Source organism: Arachis ipaensis, chromosome B4, assembly GCF_059453495.1.
Source record: "Arachis ipaensis isolate K30076 ecotype BB chromosome B4, ASM5945349v1, whole genome shotgun sequence".
Taxonomy (NCBI): domain Eukaryota; kingdom Viridiplantae; phylum Streptophyta; class Magnoliopsida; order Fabales; family Fabaceae; genus Arachis; species Arachis ipaensis.
In genome coordinates, this window is record NC_142439.1 from 22,850,565 (window position 1) to 22,855,192 (window position 4,628).

At 41.2% G+C, this 4,628-nt stretch overlaps 1 non-coding gene across 1 annotated transcript; it reads right to left on the bottom strand.

Moving 5' to 3' along the window:
• Positions 1-351: 351 nt before the first annotated feature.
• LOC148566909 (small nucleolar RNA R71) lies at positions 352-455 on the bottom strand. The gene has a single exon (XR_015881559.1). It is a non-coding gene; the product is annotated as a small nucleolar RNA R71 (small nucleolar RNA).
• Between the last annotated feature and the right edge of the window lie 4,173 nt (positions 456-4,628).

The following is a 4,628-nucleotide window of genomic DNA, read 5'->3' on the forward strand; positions in this document are numbered from 1 at the left end:
TTTACTGCACCCAATTCCAATTTACATGGAAGAAGCATCTCAATTCCTGCCATTGGAGCAAACAATTTTGAGCTGAAACCTCAATTAGTTTCTCTGATGCAACAGAACTGCAAGTTTCATGGACTTCCATATGAAGATCCTTTTCAATTCTTAACTGAATTCTTGCATATCTGTGATACTGTTAAGACCAATGGGGTTGATCCCGAGGTCTACAGGCTCATGTTTTTCCCATTTACTGTAAGAGACAGAGCTAGAATATGGTTGGACTCTCAACCTAAAGCTAGCCTGAACTCTTGGGAAAAGCTGGTCACGGCTTTCTTAGCCAAGTTCTTTCCTCCTCAAAAGCTTAGTAAGTTTAGAGTGGATGTTCAGACCTTCAAACAAAAAGAAGGTGAATCCCTCTATAAAGCTTGGGAGAGATACAAGGAACTGACCAAAAAGTGTCCTTCTGACATGCTTTCAGAATGGACCATCCTGGATATATTCTATGATGGTCTGTCTGAATTATCTAAAATGTCATTGGACCATTCTGCAGGTGGATCCATTCACCTAAAGAAAACACCTGCAGAAGCTCAAGAACTCATTGACATGGTTGCAAATAACCAGTTCATGTACACTTCTGAAAGGAATCTTGTGAGTAATGGGACGCCTATGAAGAAGGGAGTTCTTAAAATTGATACTCTGAATGCCATATTGGCTCAGAATAAAATATTGACTCAGCAAGTCAATATGATTTCTCAGAGTCTGAATGGATTGAAGGAATCATCCAACAGTACCCAAGAGGCATCTTCTGAAGAAGAAGCTTATGATCCTGAGAATCCTGCAATAGCAGAGGTGAATTACATAGGTGAACCCTATGGAAACACCTATAATCCCTCATGGAGAAATCATCCAAATTTCTCATGGAAGGATCAACAAAAGCCTCAACAAGGCTTTAATAATGGTGGAAGAAACAGGTTTAGCAATAGCAAGCCTTTTCCATCATCCACTTAGCAACAGAAAGAGAATTCTGAGCAGAATCCATCTAGCTTAGCAAATATAGTCTCTGATCTATCTAAGGCCACTTTAAGTTTCATGAATGAAACAAGGTCCTCTATTAGAATTTGGAGGCACAAGTGGGCCAGCTGAGTAAAAGAGTCACTGAAACTCCTCCTAGTACTCTCCCAAGCAATACAGAAGAAAATCCAAAGAGAGAGTGCAAGGTCATTGATTTAACCATCACGGCCGAACCTACAAGGGAGGGGGAGGACGTGAATCCTAGTGAGGAAGACCTCCTGGGACGTCCAGTGACCAATAAGGAGTATCCCTTTGAGGAACCAAAGGAATCTGAGACTCATCTAGAGACCATAGAGATTCCATTGAACCTCCTTCTGCCCTTCATGAGCTCTGATGAGTATTCTTCTTCTGAAGAGAATGAAGATGTTACTAAAGACCAAGTTGCCAAGTACCTTGGTGCAATCATGAAGCTGAATGCCAAATTATTTGGTAATGAGACTTGGGAAGATGAACCTCCCTTGCTCACCAATGAACTGAGCGATCTGGATCAACTGACATTGCCTCAGAAGAAATAGAATCCTGGAAAGTTCTTAATACCTTGTACCATAGGCACCATGACCTTTGAGAAGGCTCTATGTGACCTTGGATCAGGGATAAATCTCATGCCACTCTCTGTAATGGAGAAACTGGGAATCTTTGAGGTGCAAGCTGCTAGAATCTCATTAGAGATGACAGACAACTCAAGAAAACAGGCTTATGGACAAGTAGAGGATGTGTTAATAAAGGTTGAAGGCCTTTATATCCCTGCTGATTTCATAATCCTAGACACTGGGAAGAAAGAGGATGAATCCATCATCCTTGGAAGACCCTTCCTAGCCACAGCAAGAGCTGTGATTGATGTGGACAGAGGAGAATTGATCCTTCAACTGAATAAGGACAACCTTGTGTTTAAAACTCAAGGATCTCCTTCTGTAACCATGGAGAGGAAACATGAAAAGCTTCTCTCACTACAGAGTCAACTAGAGCCCCCACAGTTAAACTCTAAGTTTGGTGTTGGGAGGCCACAACCAAACTCTAAGTTTGATGTTGAACCCCCACATTCAAACTCTAAGTTTGGTGTTGGGAGGTTCCAACAATGCTCTGAACATCTGTGAGGCTCCATGAGAGCTCACTGTCAAGCTATTGACATTAAAAAAGCGCTTGTTGGGAGGCAACCCAATGTTATCTAATTATATTTATTTATTTTCCATTGTTATTTTATGTTTTCTTTAGGTTGATGATCATGTGAAGTCACAAAAACTACTGAAAAATCAAAAACAGAATGAAAAATAGAATGAAAAACAGCACACCCTGGAGGAGAACAGTCTGGCATTTAAACGCCAGAAACAAACATGTCTGGCGTTTAACGCCAGAAACAGGCACCAAGCTGGCGTTTAACGCCAAAAACAAGCATCTACCTGGCATTAAACGCCAGAACAGAGCATGGAAGTGGTGTTTAACGCCAGAAACAGGCAGCAGTCTGGCGTTAAACGCCAGGATTGCATGTATAGGGCGTTTTACACGTCTAAAGGGTTCAGGGATGAAAAATCCTTGACACCTCAGGATCTATGGACCCCACAGGATTCCCACATGATTGTGGACCCCACAGGATCCCCACCTAACCCTATTCTCTCCTCTTCACACCTTTTCATAACTCTCTTCCCCAAATGCCCTTCACCAATCACTTCAATCACTCTTTCCCATCACCTCCTCACCACTCACATCCATCTTCTCTTCCCCATAAACCCCACTACCTTCAAATTCAAAATATTTTCCCTCCCAAACCCAACCCTAAATGGCCGAACCCTAAACCCCTCCCCACTTCTATATAAACCCCTCATTCCTTCTTCTATTTCACACAACACAACCCTATCTTCTTCCACTTGGCCGAAACCTACTCTCTCTTCCTCTCCCCTATTTCTCTTCTTCTTCTACTTCTTTCTTTCTTCTTTTGCTCGGGGATGAGCAAACATTTTAAGTTTGGTGTGGTAAAAGTATTGCTTTTTATTTTTCCATAACCATTTATGGCACCTAAGGCCAGAGAAACCTCTAGAAAGAAGAAAGGGAAGGCAATTACTTCCACCTCTGAGTCATGGGAGATGGAAAGATTCATCTCAAAGGTCCATCAAGACCACTTCTATAAAGTTGTGGCCAAGAAAAAAGTGATCCCTGAGGTTCCTTTCAAGCTCAAAAGGAATGAGTATCCGGAGATCCGACTTGAGATTCAAAGAAGAGGTTGGGAAGTTCTCACCAACCCCATTCAACAAGTCGGGATCCTAATGGTTCAAGAGTTCTATGCAAACGCATGGATCACAAGGAACCATGATCAAAGTGTGAACCCAAATCCAAAGCATTGGCTTACTATGGTTCGGGGAAAATACTTAGATTTCAGTCCGAAAAATGTAAGGCTGGCGTTCAACTTGCCAATGATGGAAGAAAACGCACGCCCCTAGACAAGAAGGGTCAACTTTGATCAAAGGTTGGACCAAGTCCTTATGGACATATATGTGGAAGGAGCTCAATAAAAAATTGACTCAAAGGGCAAGCCGGTTCAACTAAGAAGGCTTAACCTCAAACTAGTGGCTAGAGGATGGCTAGAGTTCATTCAACGCTCAATTATTCCTACTAGTAACCGGTCTGAAGTTACTATAGACCGGGCCATCATAATCCATAGTATCATGATTGGAGAAGAGGTGGAAGTTCATGAGATTATACCTCAAGAACTCTACAAGGTGGCTGACAAGTCCTCCACTTGGGCAAGGTTAGCTTTTCCTCACCTAATTTTCTACCTCTGCAATTCGGCTGGAATTGACATAGAGGGAGACATCCTCATTGAAGAGGACAAGCCCATCACTAAGAAAAGGATGGAGCAAATAAGAGATCATGGACCTCAACATGAGCATGAAAAAATTCCTCACCATGAAATCCCTGAGATGCCTCAGGGGATGCACTTTCCTCCACAAAACTATTGGGAGCAAATCAACACCTCCCTAGGAGAATTAAGTTCCAATATGGGGCAACTAAGGGTGGAGCACCAAGAGCATTCCATCATCCTCCATGAAATTAGAGAAGATCAAAGAGCTATGAGGGAGGAGCAAGAAAGACAAGGAAGAAACATAGAGGAGCTCAAGAGCACCATTGGTTCTTCAATAAGAGGAAGACGCCACCCTCACTAAGGTGGACTCATTCCTTAATCTCCTTGTCTATTTATTTGCTATTTTTTGATTTTTGAGCTTTATGTTTTATTTATGTTTGTGTCTTTACTATATGATCACTAGTGTCTAAGTGTCTATGCCTTAAAGTTATGAATATGAATCCATCACCTCTCTTAAATGAAAACTGTTCTAAAAACAAAAGAACAAGAAGTACATGGTTTCGAATTCATCCTTGAAACTAGTTTAATTATTTTGATGTGGTGACAATACTTTTTTATTTTCTGAATGAATGCTTGAACAGTGCATATGTCTTTTGAAGTTGATGTTTGTGAATGTTAAATATGTTGGCTCTTGAAGAATAAGGAAAAAGGAGACATGTTATTTGATAATCTGAAAAATCATAAAAATGATTCTTGAAGCAAGAAAAAGCAGTGAATA